Below are 22484 nucleotides of genomic sequence, written 5' to 3'. Positions count from 1 at the left end.
GTAGCATCCGATCGATATTTCGTATATTGTGAGTAAGAAACTGTTCAGGTAGTAATTCTGGAACATTATTTGGGATACAACGATGATTATAATAATTAAAATATAATGCGTAGCTTAGGAGGGTTTTGGTCAAACTCGTTAGCAATCATCCATGACGAAACACAGACTCGAAATTCAGTCGGGAAAAGTAATTCGAAAGAAGGGTAATGTAACATTTTATGTGAATAAAATATCACTTGTGTACAAGGTGGAAAAAATATATGTATAAACCCAATGGTGTTATAAGTTTGATTTAAAATTTTGTATTATATTATAATGTTTTTAACTCCAATTTCTCTCTTTTATGCAGATGATGAATACAGTAGTGACATATGTGATAATATTAGTGCAATTTCAGTGAAGTCAGAAGGACATAAAAGCATTTGGATATGAACATGTGCCATGTTTCAACGTTATTGGTGTATCATTGATCATAGACAAGAAGAGTAGATTGTGATGCATATATTCTCTTTCAATGTTAATATATAGTGTGCTGTTCTTCTTATAGACCTATTTCCCTTCTTTCACCACTTTCTATCGCCTGTGAAAAGATAATAAAGGACCGGCTCTAAACATTTACCTTTCCATATATAAATACAGCACAGCGCGGCTTCTTACCAGGCAGCTCCTACTCAACCAACTTAAGCATTTTATTATCTAACGCTATGAATTCTATATCTAAAAATTCTCAACTGGATGTAATATATCTGGATTTTTCAAAAGCTTTTGACTCTATAAACCACAATTTACTGCTTCATAAATTATCCCACCCTTTCAATATTCATGGAGACTTTCTCTCTCTGCTCAAGCACTACCTCCACAACAGACAACAAAAAGTTGTTTCCGTAATCAATTCTTGTTATCAAGCTGTATCTTCTGGGGTACCTAAAGGCAGTGTTCTTGGACCTATTATGTTCATCCTGTACCTTCATGATCTTCCAGAATATCTTTCCGATTAATGCAAAAACCTTCTTCAGTTCGCTGACGATTGCAAAATATATAGTAAAATCCCCAATTACAGTGACATGACACTACTGCAAAAGAATTTAGATTCTCTAATAAAATGGTGTGGACTATGGAACATAAAACTCAACCCTCAAAAATGTACCATGATGACTTTCTCCTTAAAGAAAAACACATTTAATACTAAATATTTCATAAAAAAATAATTGTGTTCAAAGAGTTGCCGCATAAAAGGACCTGGTCGTCATATTTGACGAGATACTTTCCTTTTCTGATCACATCTATCCAGTCACAAGGGGTTCAATGTGTATACTGGGTTTTCTCTATCGTTTCACGGAAATAAACAACTTGACTGCCCTCAGCACCTTTTACAAATATTTTGTGTCACCTAAAATTGAATACTGTTCTCCGATCTGGTCTATGGCATACCCCTCAAATTCAGATAGACTAAATTCCGTCCTAAATATCTTCCTGGCCATTGTTCGACACCGAATTCCGTCCACAAAACACTTGCAAAAGTCCATCCTCCTGCAAATGTTAAATTATCTAAATTCTTCAAGAGAGACTAGCTGAGCATATATTCCTATAAAAAATAGTGCATGGCAACATCAGAAGTGACCGCCTTCTTCAGGAAATTAGTTTCGTGTGTCTGCTTGCTCAACAAGAAGCACTCAACTTTTTGCTTCTCAGAAGCCGAGATTGTGCCTCATCCAGCGGTCTCTGTTCCATAGACTGCCCAGTGATTATAATAAGCTAGGAAGCCAAATAGACATTTTTGAAAATCTGGACCGTTTTAGAAGAAAGTTAACTAAAAGCATGTAAGTCTCTTAATCACATGTAATTTGCTATGTTATTATTTTTGTTGTTTTATGTTATTATTTTTGTCCTTATGTTCTATAAATTCGTTCCAATGTAAAATTTCTAACGCTGTATTTGGAATCCTCTATTAAATAAATAAAAATAAATAAATTAATGTGATACAACCACATATGGACTATGTAAGTACTGCATCAAAGTGATTTGTAGACTCAAATGGACACAAAAATGTTTCATTTAACATCAGTTTTTTTTACAATGAAGCGAATCTGGCTCTGTCATATAATCATGCATACCAAGAATAACGACATGCATCATAAGCTATACTGAACAAATTCTTGGCTGGTTTCGTCATTTACAAATTAGCATTTCATCACTAGGAGAGCCTGGAAACTAGCCATCGCGATACTCCAATGTGGTCGCGGTCGCGCATGATTTTTATCACCACAAATTGTAATAACTAATAATGTATTAGACATTAAACCACTCACTACTGCAGATGTTCCTAAGAAAAGCTGAGTAATATGAGTGACGGACATGTCATGTTTTTAGTAAATAGGTAATAATAAACAAATATGTAAATACACTAATTAGTAAGCTTACTACGTATATTTTTTTTAAAATTTACCGCCGGTATGCTTTTTGGCATCTTAATTTACTACCGGTATGCATTACCGGCTCATACTGGCCCAATTCGATCACTGGTTTTGCCTCGAAATCGACAAAAATAGTTATAGATTGAGTATCGAAATTTTTTATTAAGTTAAGATTACGTGGTATCTATTTTGTAAAACAAATCAGTACCTAGCTATTTTATATTGGAATGTATTAGCCTGTGACGTAGGAAATACAACAACAAAAATGTGAAAAGTACAAACCACACTTTACAAACTTCTAAAATATGCCCTGGGCGAAAATATAACAATACTTTTTACAGCGTATTACATATTACGTATTACATAAAATTGGTAAATTTTCTAATAGCCTATATTTGATATATTCTCCACCGACTCAAAACCGGCCGGAACTACCTCATTACCCGCTCGCTGTTTGAAACTCCACACTTTTTCGTGTCTACATGACACGGCAATGACTCGATGAATACTTATATTCAAGGGCTTCCGAGATGTGAGTACTATGTTGCTACGCCTTTGGGTTACGCACCTAAATGTTATTTATACCACGGCTACAGATATCTTAATCTCAGGCGATAGGTTCTTTATTCGATAATTCCAAATAAGAAAGCGTTTTATAGCCAAGAGGATATAGTTAAATGCGGATCTATATTCTAAAAACTATACACAATACAGAGAAAATATAAAGCGAAGCTTGTATATACATTGAAATATATGCTGATTCCAAATTTATGTCGGTTATATTCTTCTTGAAAGGAAATATTCTTCTTCTTTCTTCTCGTGCCCGACCCTGTGGCCGAGTGGTTAGCACATCGCGCTGCGACGCCAAGGGTCCCGGGTTCGAATCCCGGTCGGGCTTGGTTGTTTGTGAATGTCCATTCATCAATTTCATCATTTCATCACTCATCCCCATCTTCGCAAATTAGCCAAGAGGCACAAAACGCGAAGTAAAATAAACTAAATCAATCAATCAATCAAATTTCTTCTCGTAATTTATGGAAAAGGCTTCTTCTTCCTTCCTATCTTTGATTTGGGAAAAGGCTTCTTCTTCTTTTCTTCCTTCTATTTTGGAAAAGATTTCTTCTTCTTTCTATTTTTGGAAAGGACTTCTTCTTCTTCTCTTTCATTTGGACAAAAGACTTCTTCTTCTTTTCGATTTGGGAAATGGGTTCTTCTTCTTTTCTTCCTTCTATTTTGGGAAAAGGCTTCTTCTTCTAATTTATTTCTTCCCTTTTTAAATCGTAATTTTATTTATTACATATATGCGCTCGCTTTCCCGCTTCTTTGGCAAACGATACAAGCTATACTTATAGAAAGAGTAGGGTCGACTAAACTGACAGTAGAGCCACCTCCATGTAACGACCAAAAGGCTGATAGCCCAGGATCGCTAACAGCAAGCGCTGCCTATGGCCCAGTGCGTCTAATAAGAAGCGCAACCGTAAGTGCTTCGGGGCGTCTAATTTGACCACAGCGCCACCGAGGAACGGACAAATACAAAAGCTGACGATGTTATCCTCCAAAAAGGAGAGAGATAAATTTCTAAATTCATTTGCTCACTTATTAACTTTCCTAATTGTTTCATATACGTGCATATTCTTAATTATCTTAATTGGCTATATACAACATTTTATTCACTCCTTCTATAATTTTTATACTCTTCCTTCATATATTTTGCATATACTATAATATATATAATCGCTCTTCTCCGCTCCAGGTTTCTACAGTGAACTCTGCTTTTCTTCATATGGCGTGCTGCCATCTATCGTCGCTCTAGGGAAACATTTCTTCCTTGCATTTTTCATTGTGTCGTTGGAACTGGCACGTGACAATGTGTATGTACGTATTATACTAAAGAGATATCCGACTATGTAAAAATGTCACAAAAATATGTTTAATTTTTGAAGAATTAAGGATGCAAGACGAGTGTGACAATTTGTGAACAATACTGAATGGTAACATAACATAATAAGTTAGGTGCAATCATTCTATAGCTCTTAATATACTTGTAATTAAATGTAAACTGTGTAATATTTGATATTTTATTGCAATCCTAAACATGCAAATTATACAATTCCTAAATGTTGGTTTTCAAAAAAAAAATGTTAAAGTCACACAATCGTATTAATGAGATACTCTCAACATGATAAACAAGAAACAACACAAACAGTTCTGTTTATCTCCACATCTAAAATAGAATTAGGTATTGTAATTCAGATTGCCAACATAACTCTTATCCTGGTATTTTGTATTCTTCTTCTAATGATATGATCAAAGGGTTGAACACATAATTGAAAGGCGCATTCTTCAATGCAACAAAAATTCAATGGCTACATGTCATTTTAAAATGATTACATTTTTCTTTCAGATGTAATTTGTAATTATAAGAACAAAACATTTATTAATATCGTCTAAATAGTCATGGTAGTCACATTATATTTCAAGGTAGTCATAGCAAGTTTCAAATCAACAGGTAGGTTGAAATCATCTCCATTTTTGTATTGTACAAGTACTATAACGTATGTAACTATGGTACCGAATATCTGAAGAACAAAGATAAAAAATATACACATCATTAGATATACGTATATTTTGAAAAAACTTAGTGGTAACTAATATTTGAATAAAAAGTAATGGTTTTTAATTTACGAATCTTTATTTTTAAAAATTTTAACGATGCACTAATAACAAGAAATTGTAATTCGTACTTGTGAAGTTTAATATTAAAATGTACCATGTTTAATCTAGTACATCAAAATTTGATGACTGCATAAATAAATATATGTATAACTAAAATTTAAGTTAGAATGAATTATACTTTCTTGAGAAAGCAGATATTTTAATGGATGATATTCAATTTGACGTCATAACGCAATTCGCTTTGGGAAGAAACATATGAGAAACTTCTCACAGCGAGAAATTTGCTATATTTTATCCGTACATATTTATCATGTGCTCCTGATGATCATACCTTTAATCATTTAAGCAAAGATCATATCCGCAATGCTTATCCGGAATGTTTTCAATGCAGTACCTTATCTGTTTGCACGGAATATAGCAGCGGAGCGCGATTTCGCGCAATGAATTGTGGGGGAAGTTGTTCTCTGAATATAATCCATTCGGAAGACATGTTTTGGGTATAACACAGTAAATATGAATTACTCAGTTCGGGTAAAGGAGTAATTATATGTTTAATAATTTTTGAAGTAAAATATTAAGAGATTCTTGGATAACTTTTCGAAACTTTCTTTCTGAAGTGACTAGCGCTCTGTCGATAGTCAGAAACCCTCGTAAAGAAATCTTGGGTCTATAGGCTATGATGGTCTGAACCAACATATCCATCTGCAATAACATAGCTACGTGTATATACAATTGTAATTCAAGTATGCTAAAATACATGAAGAAAACTTAGTTTTTACGGCATGCTAAATTGGTGAATTTATTGAAATTTCCAACACTGAATCAGAGAAGAAATGTAGAAATGCAATTTTATTTTAGTTTAAGGTAATATTGTAAGTACTGAATGCAGATAGAGGCCTGGGTTATCAATCATAGATGTGTAGTGAACTTGGATTATATTAAATAACAAATATGGATTTCACACATGTCTCCATATGAGTTAAGTAATGGACAAGTGTCATTTATAATTGTACACATCAAAGTTTTGAATTATTTTTTAATGTTATCTGAATTACCATCGAAAAACTTATATATTTCCTTACTTTAAAAAGAAAATATAAACACATTCATAAACCTCTCTTCTTTCGCAGTGCTATGTTTGTTTCACACTTGTGAGCATAAATCTTGTATTTTTTACTAAATAATGCACCACTTTGGTTTTCCTAAACATGGGTTTTATTTCTGTCATCAATTCTGTAAGACATATATATGGAGTAATTTTGAAACTGAGATTGCAAGAGTTATTATCTGCAACCAGTAAGTGTAATTTTCACAACATGAAAAGTGTTACCTTACTCTTTTTGTTACAATAACGATTTATAACTAACTTTTTGTATCTAATAAATGACATCATTTGAAAAAAACTATTAGTAAAAAAACATTTTACCTTCATTACTGAGTCATATTTATTTAAAGATAAATTATGAATTGAAACCTAGCAAAATTTCGGAATTAATACGTCGAATTTGACAAACAACGTACTTACTTCAAGTTTAACATTACGTAATATCCATGTGTAGAGTGGGAATAGAAAATACTTCCTTGGCAAAAACCTTTGCCTGTTGGAAGAAAATTTCATACAGTTATTACAAATCATTTTCAATTGTGACATTAATTTTAAAATTAAATAATTGTAAGCATAGCATGTTTTTATAATTGTAATATGTCTCTCTAAATAAAATGTGAATATATTCTCACATAAAAAGTTAATCTTTACATGACACATGATATTAATTACATATCACCATTACCAATTACGGATTAGAAATTCTTATCCAAAACTCAAGAAATCTTATCTTTCTTTTATTCATGAAATTCATTCTTTTCATTTCGTTATTTTTATCTACCGCCAGGCACCTTTGCAAAGTCATCCTACATTAGAATGTGCGGTGTTGAACATAAATATCACTAATTCGCTTTTATGTGTACAATATTTCTGCATAGAGCTACTTTGCTTCATTGCATAGTATGTATAAGTGATGACATTTCGTTTGGTAGTAATACATTAGTTAAAATGATAGATAAACACAGGGTTCTTGGAAGAAAAATCAAGAACTAAAAAAGTATTAATCGGAAACTGATTAACATATGTAAATGATTAGAGCCTTAAAGTGGTGAGAAATGTTCGAGGTCTTCGTCTTATATTGGTAGGTTTCCAAATGTTGCAAATTGGCGCACAGAAAATAATCGAAACGGCATTCGATAACGTTGCATTAAAAGGTCCACATCATGATTTTGACATCGAGTATGATATCACTGGCAGCAACACAAAAGGTTATTTCAAGATATATCCACCAAAGCACACATTATTTCGCCTTCATTTAAAGCTTGATTAATTTCAATATATTTATTTGTTTGTTTTTTATTTGTTTTTTAGATGACAGTTTTATTATTAAATTTGTGCACAAAACCAACTAAGATATCTTACTTACCTCAAAACTAACAAAGTCAGCAGCAGATGAATTGATAAATAAAAATACGTAGTAAACCACACACGTAAGAGCTGGACCATGAACATTACTAGAACCTTGAATCATAAAACGCAGTGTGAAGATTGCGTACAGAGTTATGCTACAGACACTCAGGAACATTTGAACCAAAAAGTGTAAGGAAAAAGAGCTTGCGAAGCCATTCACAAAATCAAAAGCTTCGAGATGAAGTAATCGCAATCTTTGAATATCCACTATTGTGATTTGGATACCCGTTATCCTTTTTAAGCCACTGAGACTACACATCATTTGTGCGTATATGTGGTGACAAATCCTAATCAAGACGAACAGCATACCCTCCGAGTATGTGGTGTAAATTACACTTATTGGAATGCCTAGAAGAGAGAAACCTATATTTACGTTCTCTTGACCTGAAATGAATATTAGAACAGGAAAGAAACCAAGGACAACAATCAGTGACGTAACTATCTTAACACGCTTCTGAAATTCGTGCGTTGAATTAAGAAAAAAAGATGGAAATTCTGCTTCAATTTGCATCCACGTTTGAGCATGTTGTGTAAATCTCTTGCAACCAAACCACCAACATGGAATCAAGCATGGGGAACATGATATGTATAAGAGATATAAATACTCCAAAACTGAAAGATCTCTGAGTTTTTCACATAAACTTACAATTGCAGACACTGTGAAAATACTCATGGAAGCAGCACAACAAAACATCAAGATGCTGCATAGAGAAGAAAGAGATAACCATTTGAATACAAGAGACTCCTCCTGAAAATGTATAAATGGGAAACATCCCATAATTCTCCCAAGGGTGATCAATGGTTTCAAATTGCTGAGAAAGTTAGTTCTTCTGAATTTTTCTTCGGAGTGGTACTTCACAGCAATCCACGAACAATAATGATTCGCCATGTTTACCCTTTACATACACCCGAACTGAAATTGGTTTGAGTAGAAGTGAAGAACATGAACAGTGAGACTGGTTCGAAGCATTAAATCAATACTTTCTAATGGCATAGAAATGTTGTGTACTCTGCGATGAACATGTGTACACCCTAGAATTAATCAAAATGTCACCTAAGTTATTTGTTTAACTTAATGTACATAATGAGGTAAAGACTTTTGTGCTTATTAAATTGTTTAACTAAGAGGGCTCGACCTTTATAATCAATCAATTTATCACTTTATAATGTTTATTAAAAATGTAACTTAATTAATTTGGAACGGCTCCTTATTGTAAATTTGTTTATGATATAAGTTCTATAGCTAGTATCTGCTCCACAGATGATTGATTTGGTTGATATCGGTTGATTTGCTATTTAACATTGTTCTCTGCCACTTTTGGCTAATCGCGTCGATGAGGATAAAATGGACGAAAGGGCGCTCACAAAGAACGCATGCCCAGGCAGGAATTCAATCTCTGGCGTTGTAGCGTGTTGTGCTAACCATTCCACCAAGGGGGTCGGCTACTCCAAAGATGATATGAAATAAATAGATACAGTGTATGAGAGAGAAGAAAGTCGACTTAAGAAAATAACCTTTACAAGCTATAAATTTATAAGTTACCATATAAACACAGTATATAACTCTTCCATACACTCACCAGTGGATTGGCATCCACGATGGTGCAGTGGTAGGGTTGTTGTCTCGTAATCAAGGTGTCCCGGGTTTGTTCGGATCTGACTTTAAACTGTAGGTCTAGTCTCGATTTCTGTGTATAAAGTTGACTTAAAGCATCAAATCAAACCATTCGATATTGAGAATAATAAATTGCTGATTCTAGTAGCTTTTAGGGAAATTTCAGACCGAATCGACAAGCGACAGACAACAAAGACATGCTACATGCGTCACGAAATTTCAAGCCGATGCAATGTGACAAGCGACACAAGCCTCAATAGTAGACCTCGGATTTTTATGTAATATGAAAGTACAAAATATGTACCTAGGTAAATAAATATGTAACAATAATTGATAAAATATGAACATAAATATGTATTATGAAAGGAATATGTAGCTAAATATTTAAAATCAAAGCATATGTAATATTATTAATAATCGAGTATCCAAGCAATTTCAAGAATTCTGCTAGATATTTATTTTATTTGAACATATTCAACATAATTTTAAGGACATCAGTTGTTAAAATTAAAATTTGTTTCAAATTTATAAACTCAGAAAACCCAGCAACGTGTACATATGTAAGAAACGTATTTTGTCAACTATTAATTATTTTTCACATCGTAAATTTTATAGCCATTACCAAAACAAACACCTACCCAATGTTAACGTCACCCGAATCAACTCGAATGTCAAATGCAAGTAAGCAGCAATGAACGCAGACTCTAGTATCAGAGCATTGTTTACGTTTGAGCTAGTTCTGCATTGTTGAACACTTGCAGCTTTCAAATTCTGTACAGTTGTCAAATTTCCGACTGCATTGAGACAAAGAGAGCTCTTTGTAACTTTCGAAACGAATTGTAAAAAGAAGCGTCTACAGAAAGAACAATCGAATGAAAATGCATAGGTACTATTGTACCTTTTGTACAAGGGGACATATTGTGTAACTCACTACGTACAGGAAAGTTGCTTTCGTGTCCACCGATGCAAAGTTTCTAGGTGCTAAACCTAAAAACTAAACGAAAATATGTAACAAAAAAGAGAGGTAGATAAATACCAGTTACCATATTTCTTTTGGTATTCACCATGTCTTACAATCAATATAAGGTCACCGTAAGCACTATGTTTTGATTGATTGAGTTGGTGTTTATGTCCACGTTATGTACATAAGGCTAATTGGGACTGGACCAACAGTTTAAAGTGGGATACGAACTACTATGTGCCTCCACCAGGTATCGAACCCGGGACCCCTTGATTACAAAACGACGACGCTACCACTGCGCCATCGGAGAGGCCTTGTAAGCACTATGCATCTCATTAAGTAGAAAATATATCACATGAGTTACAAACTTTCTTCATGCTTCAGAGATCGAAAATATAGGAAAAAGGATGAAGATAGGAAAGAAATACCAAAATATCTTGTTTTATGTAGCAAATATGTAAATAATATAATATCCTGGCAAATATGTAAAAATATGTAACATACAACGTATGCAAAATTATGTCAGTTACATAATTCCTTGACATTTTCCTGTTGAAGGTATGTATCTAGAAAGGCATAGAATATGTAATTACGTACAAATCCGGTCTCTACTCATTAGCCTACAAACAATAATCCTCAGCACATTCACAAACAGACCAAAGCGACACAATGCACGCTGTTTATATAATGTAAAAACATGTTGTGAAGGTCATACTCTCTTTGTAAATATACCTCAATAATTGTCACCTTCCATCAGAAGAGAATTTACCAAGTAATATCGTAATGAACAGGCAATCAGTTCTTTTCTGGGGTTGTCACACATTTGAAGCAAATTTAAGTCAGTTCGTTATTGCTAAAAGGCGTGGTGTTCTGTCTTCAATTATTTTAATTTGATTTTTAAAAAAAGCTTCCATGTTTCCAATTGATTCCTAGTAGTGACAGTGTTGCAACTTGCAGAACGTAAAATTTCCCTTTGATGGTGCCACATAACCCTTTCTCGTTCAAGTTTCCCTTTAGGTAAGAAAACCGAAATTGCGATCACAAAACTTTATTAATTATTCTTGTTATTATTATTTGTAGCAGTATCAGGGATCATTGTTGCGAAACGATACAATATATCAAAATATTTGCTAAGATTAGGTTTATAATTACTTAATTTATAATATTTTTGAGGGTTGATATGATAATGTGTTTAATTTTTCCAAGCCGCAAAACTGTGGCCGAGTGGTTAGCACATCGCGCTGCGACGCCAAAGGTCCCGGGTTAGAATCCCGGTCGGGCTTGGTTGTTTGTGAATGTCCATTCATCAATTTCATCATTTCATCACTCATCCCCATCTTCGCAAATTAGCCGAGAGGCACAAAACGCGAAGTAAAATAAACTAAATCAATCAAATCAATCAATCCAAGCCGCAAACTTAACACGTATTCATCTTTGGAGTATAAGTTGCGAGAAAAAGAAATCAGAATTAATTTCACACTTGACTTTGACTTTTTTCCCTAGTCAGCTTTAAAGCTGCCTAAATATTCCTTCGTAAGGGAAATTTCCCTTCATGTGCAACACTATTGACTTGTATGGCCTAAAGCGACGATGACAGAAGAGTGTGTTTCCATTCGCATGAAAACCCTATAATAACAATGGAGTATTGGAAATGTGATCAATAATTAGTATTGGCGATGTGTGTTATTCTGTTGTAGAGGTCTGTAAAGCACGATCTTCAAAAGCACAGTTGTTCTCTGTTTCGACGCGAACCACTTTATACATTCCAAATAACTAAAGAAGGTAGCATTGAATTGGAATATAACCACACACATATTTAGGAGAAAATATGGTAACGCACGCTAATGCATGTAAAATTTCGCCTGTGAACGTCAACGAACGAGTACGCAACGAATTTCTGCACTCAATCATGCCACTTATACATGCAGGCAAATTACTGGGCTACTTGCCATTGGTAAAGAAGTCTGCTTCTCAAATTGCATTCAAGTGGATGAGTCCTCAAGTTGCATACAGCTGCATCGTAGCTTTAGTGTACTTCACAGCACTTGTACTTCGTATAGCGTACGAGGCAACGCATCAAGGCTACCACAGAGTGTTGTATTCTTTAATTCAGTTATTCGGGATACCAGCATGGTGGGTTGGCTGCAAAGCTTTCTCGGCCTATGCAGACAGTTGGATGGAACTGCAACTTGTATATGCTAGTGTTATGAAGAAAGGGTTAGTTTTAAACGTACGAAAATACTCAACCGTGCTTGTAGTTCAGTTGTTGGTGTACATAGCTGCTGCCGCATCCTTGATAGTTGCACCAGAATGGGGGAACACGTACAGAAGATGGTCGACGCTTGTTTTAATGTGCATTATTCTCAACGACATTTTCACCGATGCAATATTCATTGTTCTTTGCCTATCCTTGAAGCAAGCTACTCAGACATTGAACGAAGACTTTACGTCCTTTCTTCTACAAAAGGGAAAGCACCTATCTTCCCAGGAGATACAAGACATCAGAGTACTAGTTGTGAAGATGAATCACATGATTGAAGACTCTGGAAACATTTTTCTGATCAGATTTCTTCAAAATATCTGCTCCACGTTCTACGCTCTAGTATGTTTAACGTATTACGGCTTCAGTGCTATATTCGTGTCCTATGCTTCATTCTACAACTTGGGGACTGGTTGCTTCATGGCATCCATGCTGTTGATAAAGTCAACCCTTGCAGAAGCAGTGACACTCAAGGTGAGAAAGTATTTGTCTTATTTGTTCTTCATTTCTGTCTCTTTTCTGCAACTTCTGGCTGTTTGCAATAAAGTGGTGAAGGTCACTCACAAAATAACCCATTAGAAATCGCTAAATCACGCATATCTGACAAAAAATATACGAATTTCTAAATATTGTGCGATTAATACACCGACAAATACCGTGAAAATTCATCATTCTTGTATATTAGGGTTTAAAAGACAGCAGGCATAATACTTGTGTATGCATAACGTGAACGTTTACCAACATTTTATCCAAGAGGAAACTATAATGCGTGTTATACATGGAATAATTCGAAATCGATAAATAACGTAAATGTGACATAAAATGCGAATTGTGGCATTTTCCGCGAACTTCAACATATTTTGTGCGTAATACAACGAAAAATATCGCGAAAATCCACCATTCTTGAGCTTTAGGCTTTAAAAAAAATGCACCACATTTGTGCGTGCATAACGTGTACGTTTCTCAACATTTTACCCAAGAGAAAACTATAATGCGTGTTATACATGAAATAATAAGTCTGACAGCTACATGACACCCCATGCAAATTGATATAACCCACCAATTTTCACATTTCATTGGGACGTTTTGCATCGCCGAGCAAAGTTGCGGGGTACTGACGGTAGATTGAGTGCGCACCTTTAGTCACACAAGAGCCGTAACATCGGTGTGCGAGAAACGTTTTGTCTTCCCGAGAAAATTGGCGCAATTTTGTCGAAGATCACCTTCAGTCACAACATCAGCAATTGTTGCACGAGAAATATTTGAAAATAACTTCCTCAAAAAATTGTTTCCTACGTATCAAACTGCCACGAATGGGCGTAGGCCATGTGACCAAGAATTTAAGATACCAGTCTAAAAAACATAATAAAGGTATATTTTCAGGTATATTTGACAGAAAATTGTGCTAAAACAAAAAGCAACTTTTTGAGAAAATTACACCGAAAAATATAAAAATAACACCACTTTTGCCAAATCAGAACACTGAAGAATCTAAGTCCTAATTATCTATTAATCATAGCTACGCAGTGAACACACACACACATCGTGTAAAACATTATTTCAACTACTAATTAAAATACTACAATTATAATGTCATTGTATTATGTTTAATATTCCAATTTTTTTAATCTTACTAATGTTGCATTTTAAATTAAACGTTTTATTAATTATTAATTTTCAGTTTGAAAACCTGAAGCGGGTAGTGTATCTGATAGAAACATCGCATCTGGATCATTCTGTGACGTCAGAGGTATCGTTATGCATATTTATTCTATCCTTAAAATTTCACTTTTGACAGAATAGACAAGGTTTTCAACTTTTAATAATCAAGCTAAAATATTGGCTTGTTTCATTTTTCAACAAATAAATTTGTTACATTACTCTTCAGCTGTTTATTTTTTAATCACAAAATATAGACTCAACAAATCATGAAATACTGAGTAAATCCATTTAAGAATTCTAAGTATCAGCAAAACACATGTTTGTATTAATCATTGGACGTTGAATTAGTACACTAACGGCATTGTTTATATTTACATTATAAATAAAATAATTTTGATCTTTAATATTTACTTATTATTATTTTACATTATTGTTTCACTTCAGGTAAAAATTTTGATGCAATATATTTCGATCCATAAGCCTAAAATTTCCATTGGAGGCTTTGTGACAATACAAAGGGCTCTTATAACATCCGTAAGTATGCTCAGTATGTGTGCTATCTTTATGTTAGTACCTTACAATTCACAACGATTAAAACACTAGACATTAATAATGTGTGTGAAAGAGGTACAAACAAAGGACAGTAGGAGTTAGTAAATGTATAATGCAATGAAGGAAAATCATGAACACATACAGACAAACAATGGTGATTTACTGCCATAGTTTAGTAATGTTTACCTACAAAATGTTATTCTTGTAGCACGAATGGATTATGGGACTTTATCTTTTGATAATTTTATTTTTCTCTACAAATATCACAGACTCTGATTCAGTGTCACCTTGAGTAATTTTTCCTGTAGCAAAATACACCATTGTGAAAATCCTGATTGTAGCATCCTATCGATATTTCTTATACTGTGAGTAAGAAACTGAGCAGGTAGTAATTCTGGAATATTACTTGGGTTACAACGATGGATATAATAATTAAAATATAATGCGCAGCTTAGGAGGGGTTTGGTCAAACTCGTAAGTAAACATCCATGACGAGACACAGACTCGAAATTCAGTCAGGAAGAGTAATTTGAAAGAAGGGTAAATATGAATAAAATATGTGAATAAAATATCATTTGCGTACATGGTGGAAAAAAGTTATATGTATAAACCCAATGGTGTTATAAGTTTGATATAAAATTCAGTATTAAGTTACAATAATATTTTTAACTCAAATTTCTCTCTTTTATGCAGATGATGAGTACAGTAGTGACATATGTGATAATATTAGTGCAATTCGAAGTCAGCAGGATGTGAATGCATTTGGATATGCACATGTGCCATGTTTCAACGTCATTGGTGTAGCACTGAACATAGAAAAGAAGAGTAGATTGTGATGCACACGTATGTTCTCTTTCAATGTTCCTCTGTAGTAAATTAATGTGATACAACCACATATAGACTATGAAAGTACTGCATTAAAGTGATGTGTCGACTCAAATGGACGCACAAATGTTTCATTTAACACCAGTTTTTTACAATGAAGCGAATCTAACCTGTCGTATAATCATGCATACCAATAATATGAAATGCATCATAAGCTATACTGGACAAATTAGTGTATGATTTCGTCATTTATAAATTAGCATGTCATCACTAGGAGAGCCTGGAAACTAGCCTTCGCGAATCTCCAATGTGGTCGGGGTCGAGAATGTTTGGAGCCAGCCACTCAGGCGGCAACAGAATATCACACAGAGACAAAAAATAACGTTTTCACTTGCCTTCAATTATTTTCTATTCACGGTTGTCAATAATCCGAAATTCATTTAAAACTTATACAGATAGGTCTAACTTTCGCTAATTTGGTGTGTGTGCGTTATGTTTCACCAAGTGGCAGAATTGGAAATAAAATAAATTAATACCGGTTTGCTCGTATGCAGACCTGTTTTTCGATAAAATCCTTTTTTCGTGTGATTTCTTAAAAAACACATCGATTCACATTCTCTCTCTTTTATCACCACAAATTGTAATAACTAATAGTGTATTAGACATTAAACCACTCACTACTGCATATGTTCCTAAGAAAATCTGAGTAATATGAGTGATGGATATGTCATGTTTTTAGAAATAGGTAATAATAAACAAATATGTAAATACACTAATTAGTAAGTTTACTATGAATAGTTTTAAAAATTTACCGCCGGTATGCTTTTTGGCATTTTAATTTACTACCGGTATGCCATACCGGCTCAATTCGATCACTGGTTTCGCCTCCAAATCGCCAAAAATAGTTTATAGATTGACTATCGAATTTTGTTATTAATTTAATATTACGTGGAAGCTATTTTGTAAAACAAATCAGCACCTAGCCATTTTATATTGGAATGTATTAGCCTGTGACGTAGGAAATACAACAACAAAAAATATGAAAATTACAAAACACATTTTACAACCTTCGAAAATATGTCCTGGCCGAAAATATAACAATACTTTTTAAAACTTATTACAAGTTATGAATATAATTTATTTAAAATATGCTTATAATTGGTAATTTTTCTAGTAGCCTATATTTGATATATTCTCCACCGACTCAAAACATGTCTGGAACTATATTCGTACTCGCTCACTGTTTGAAACTCCACACTTTTTCGTGTTTACGTGATATGGCAATGACTCCATGAATACTTACATTCAAGGGATTCGAGATGTGAGTACTATTTCAATGTACGTATTATACTAAAGAGAATTCGACTATATAAAAATGTCACAAAAATATGTTTAATTTTTGAGGATGCAAGACGAGAGTGACAGTTTGTGAGCAATACTGAATGGTAACATAACAAGTTAAGTGTAATCATTCTATATCTCTTAATATACTTGTAATTAAATGTAAACTGTGTAAAATTTCATATTTTATTGTAATGCTAAACATGGAATTTATACAACTCCAATTGTTGGTTTTCAAAAAAATGTTAACGTCACACAATCATATTAATGAGATCTTCTCAACATGATAAACAAGAAACAACACAAACAGTTTTCTTTAGCTACGCATCTTAAATAGAACTAGGTATTGTAATTCAGATTGCCAACATAACCATTAACCTGGTATTTTGTATTCTTCTTCTAATGATATGATCAAAGGGTTGAACACATAATTGAAACGCGCATTCTTCAATGCAACAAAAATTCAATGGCTACATGTGTAACATTCCAAATATTATATATTTAATTTGGGAATGTTACTCGTACTTTTGTACGTTTATAGAGTTTATTTTCGGAGAAAATAATCTCCACCGCAAAATACGATAACGCTACGACATTTAGATGGTGTTGCCATCTGTCGTAGATACGCTAAACTATACTCTCCCCTCCCCCTTTTTTTCTTGCACGATTCTCGATCGTCAGTAACACAGTTCGTATCCGATCTTCGAAACAGACACATACAGTCAGCTAGCAGCGGAGCAGGGTCGCTTAGCCTGTTCGCAATTCCTTCGCCTACGCATTTGCCATGGTGAGATTGGAATACAACTTTGGAAGCCACGATTTCTAGAGTCGTGAAGAGCCGCTCGAATGCAGTTGCGTGATCCATGCCATGTGCTTGCGATTGTGATAAGGACCATCAGAAGGATTGCTTCAAGGTAAAGTGGACGTTTGTAGATTTCTTTGATCCTGTTTCCGACTTGCCCTGTTTGAACTTTACAATTACTCCCCCCATTTTGTGTGATTATTCACCAAGCTGTTTGTTCGGAGTTCCTTCTCCAATACGTTACTGTTTCTACCCCTTTTTGACTCTTGGATGTGAATTAACGTGCCGAATATATTGGTACAGTGCTTCCGAAAAGTGAACTCTAATTATTTATGCGTGTATTTTCGGAACTGAGAATGATACTAAGTGAAAGTACGTCCAACACTAAGCATTAGATATTTCTGCTGCAATATTTCGTATAACCGTCTAATCCCAAAGAAAGATCGATTAGATCTCTATTCACACGCCCCTTTTGGAGACTGAATAATCAATTGTGACAAAAGAAAATAAACTTTTATTACGCAAGGAATTGCTGTGTAGACCCTGCGAAAAGACAGGAAACAACAGTTTTAAAATCAAGCTTGTCTAATGACAATACGCCTCCCCTTTTTCTAATTCTCCCCCCCTTTTTTGCTTTAATAAGTCATATCCCCGCAACACCTTACGCAGTAGCCTCAAAGCCATGCACGGTAAATAAGTATACATATGTACATGTAGGGTACTTATACTTGATTGTACGTAGATGCTAAGGATTCATTTGTTATTGCGGAATACCTCTGTAGATTGTTATTGGCATTGCATTGCCTCTTGTTAAGCAATACAGTTACTGAAACGTTGAATTTCGATTGGACTTGTTTCCTTGCACTCGTTGTTTGTAAAGACTATTTCCCCTCTTTTATAATGAGGAGTTGAGGGTCATGTAAGAATATTTCATGTGTTATTAGGAAGTCAAGACAAATTAAAATTGTTGAAATAAACAGGAGGTTAAAATTGAAGTCTTCTTTCCTTTATCTTTTGCTTTATTCCGTTAGAGTTAAATTGAACACATTGAATGAAAAGCATTATATATGTATGTATAAATATGTTTTCTTGAATAGGAACCAGGATACTGTCCTCGAATGGTTAAAGTCATTTTTACATCTTTTTGACTATTCTCTCTCTCTCCCCCTTTCCCCTCTTTATTCAATCTGTTGGTCAATTAGTATTAAGTGAATTAATAGTGAAGTATTTTTGACGTAATCATTTGTTACAGGAACATTGCTGTTGACAATATAAATAAGCATTGTAGTAATTGGAGCGGAATCTTCGTGATTTTGACCGTTCCTCGGATTCCTGCGTTTAGCGGAACGCGACGTTGCCTTTCCGTTGTTGGTTTGCATGTTTTGGAACTTGTTTACTCAACGGAAACGTAGCGTCGAAAAGTGTTTGTGACCCTTGTTTGGAATAGGCACTAACAGGTATATGATTACCACGCGCTTCCAAATAACTACCATTAACTTATCGGGTTTGTTAGTTGCCTTATCCACACGAGCGTCATAAAGTTTTGGTACCAGAGCAGGTTTAGCGATTTACTTTTCCTTTTTCAAGTAACTTGACAGAAAGAAGAAATTTTTTCACACAACCTCCTCCCAAAATTTTTTTTCCCTACTTAATTTTTTTTGTATTTCCCCCCCTTTTTTTTTTAACATAATGACTATTGATGTCCCATCCCCGTATGAACAATCAACATTACCCCCCCCCCTTCTCCCTCTGTCTTGGATTTCCTTCAAGGTGTCATTCTTCCACAAAATTCCTCGCCTTTACGAGAAACAATTCGTTTCCAGACGGCATCCTTCCTGTTTAAGGGAGTGTCTCCTATCACCGGTGAGGATCTTATCCCATTATATAATTTTTTGACCCTTCTTCATAAAATCATTGCCTTGGATTTGATGGATATTGAATCTCTCCTCCTAATGGCCTTACCATTTACCTTACCTCCCCTTCGCGAAAGTTGGATGGAAGGTCTTCGACAGAAGTTGCCGTGGCATTCATTTTTGACACTGATCTGGCTCCGACTTATACCTGCTTCAGACATGCAAACATTTCGATTTTCTATCCTTCACCGTATGCAACAACCGGATGAATCTTTGTATTCCTTTCTCCGAGATGTGTACGATGCTACCCAGGTACTGGCAGTTGAGTGGTCTTGGCACATACCCAGGTGGGTCAGACACTACAAAATCCTACTGCCCCCTACCTACTTATGTATCAACATTTTTGGTTTTTTTTTTCCAATATTTAAATTGTCAACATAAGAAGTGTCTTAGATGTAAGGGTGTTATGCTAATATTTTTATCCATTATTGTTATTAAGTGTATTTTCTAACTATGTTTAATTTTCCATGCAATGTTTATGGAGTGATATTATGTAAAATTATTTTTGTCTATAGCTTGGGTATTTTGATTCATCACACGTATTTGTAATGCATGCGCTCTGTAATGATGCTACTTCCTTCTCTTCCTTCCTTTGTAAGATGTAGTCTTAACTTTCCTGTTTCTCTTTCTAACTTCTACCTTTATTATTCTTGATTTGATTCCTTTCCTTTTCTTTTTTTTTTCATATTTCACGAGGCTACTTCTATACTACAATTACGTCATGGGAGAATTTCGTGCATCCTTGCTAGTGTGACCATCTTGCGACGAGTGTGTATTACGCCTCGGAACATTTCGTAGTGTTGCGCATCGCTTTAATTCTTGTGTAAGCTTTTGCCTGGTAGTGCTTCTGTGTTCTGGCGTCGTCCAGTTTGAAAACATTTGTGCTATCTGTTTTGATGCTTAATCTAAATGTGATGAAATTGGTAATTTTGCCTGTGTATGATCTCTTTGCAATATTGGATCCGGGATGGCCAATATGGAGTTAAAAAAGGTTCAAATTATATGTTTTGTGGAATTTGATATATCATCTTTGTTGATATTTATGTAAGCATTTTTAACCGGTATGTTATTATACCTTGATGGATTTCATTTTGCCACTATTGATATTAATCTAATTATTATGGGTGTTCTACTCTGAGTTTGATATTTCGATTGTGTTTTGATTCTAGGTATCATAGGTAAATTCTTAGGATTGTTTTTTTCCCTACAGGTTTCATTTTGGGGGATTGTACATATTTGGTGTGTATTTCTATTTTAATTGTATTTCTCTGCTCATACCTGTATTTTGCGTTAAAGCTGAGCAAATGGTCATTTTATACCATATATATATATGTTAAGGGTGTTTGTTTTATGCATATTTTCATAACTTCAGTGCAACTCTTGTCTTGTAAGACTTTGAAGCTACTTGGTCGTTTAGGCCATTATTATGTCCTTGTTACTTTATTTTGCGGGCAGTTTTTTCTTTCTTTTCCCAGGGCCCGGGAGTTTGTAACATTCCAAATATTATATATTTAATTTGGGAATGTTACTCGTACTTTTGTACGTTTATAGAGTTTATTTTCGGAGAAAATAATCTCCACCGCAAAATACGATAACGCTACGACATTTAGATGGTGTTGCCATCTGTCGTAGATACGCTAAACTATACTCTCCCCTCCCCCTTTTTTTCTTGCACGATTCTCGATCGTCAGTAACACAGTTCGTATCCGATCTTCGAAACAGACACATACAGTCAGCTAGCAGCGGAGCAGGGTCGCTTAGCCTGTTCGCAATTCCTTCGCCTACGCATTTGCCATGGTGAGATTGGAATACAACTTTGGAAGCCACGATTTCTAGAGTCGTGAAGAGCCGCTCGAATGCAGTTGCGTGATCCATGCCATGTGCTTGCGATTGTGATAAGGACCATCAGAAGGATTGCTTCAAGGTAAAGTGGACGTTTGTAGATTTCTTTGATCCTGTTTCCGACTTGCCCTGTTTGAACTTTACAATTACTCCCCCCATTTTGTGTGATTATTCACCAAGCTGTTTGTTCGGAGTTCCTTCTCCAATACGTTACTGTTTCTACCCCTTTTTGACTCTTGGATGTGAATTAACGTGCCGAATATATTGGTACAGTGCTTCCGAAAAGTGAACTCTAATTATTTATGCGTGTATTTTCGGAACTGAGAATGATACTAAGTGAAAGTACGTCCAACACTAAGCATTAGATATTTCTGCTGCAATATTTCGTATAACCGTCTAATCCCAAAGAAAGATCGATTAGATCTCTATTCACACGCCCCTTTTGGAGACTGAATAATCAATTGTGACAAAAGAAAATAAACTTTTATTACGCAAGGAATTGCTGTGTAGACCCTGCGAAAAGACAGGAAACAACAGTTTTAAAATCAAGCTTGTCTAATGACAATACGCCTCCCCTTTTTCTAATTCTCCCCCCCTTTTTTGCTTTAATAAGTCATATCCCCGCAACACCTTACGCAGTAGCCTCAAAGCCATGCACGGTAAATAAGTATACATATGTACATGTAGGGTACTTATACTTGATTGTACGTAGATGCTAAGGATTCATTTGTTATTGCGGAATACCTCTGTAGATTGTTATTGGCATTGCATTGCCTCTTGTTAAGCAATACAGTTACTGAAACGTTGAATTTCGATTGGACTTGTTTCCTTGCACTCGTTGTTTGTAAAGACTATTTCCCCTCTTTTATAATGAGGAGTTGAGGGTCATGTAAGAATATTTCATGTGTTATTAGGAAGTCAAGACAAATTAAAATTGTTGAAATAAACAGGAGGTTAAAATTGAAGTCTTCTTTCCTTTATCTTTTGCTTTATTCCGTTAGAGTTAAATTGAACACATTGAATGAAAAGCATTATATATGTATGTATAAATATGTTTTCTTGAATAGGAACCAGGATACTGTCCTCGAATGGTTAAAGTCATTTTT

Source organism: Lepisma saccharinum, chromosome 19, assembly GCF_977018435.1.
Source record: "Lepisma saccharinum chromosome 19, izLepSacc3.1, whole genome shotgun sequence".
NCBI classification, from domain to species: domain Eukaryota; kingdom Metazoa; phylum Arthropoda; class Insecta; order Zygentoma; family Lepismatidae; genus Lepisma; species Lepisma saccharinum.
Note: the sequence above shows the minus strand (reverse complement) of the source record.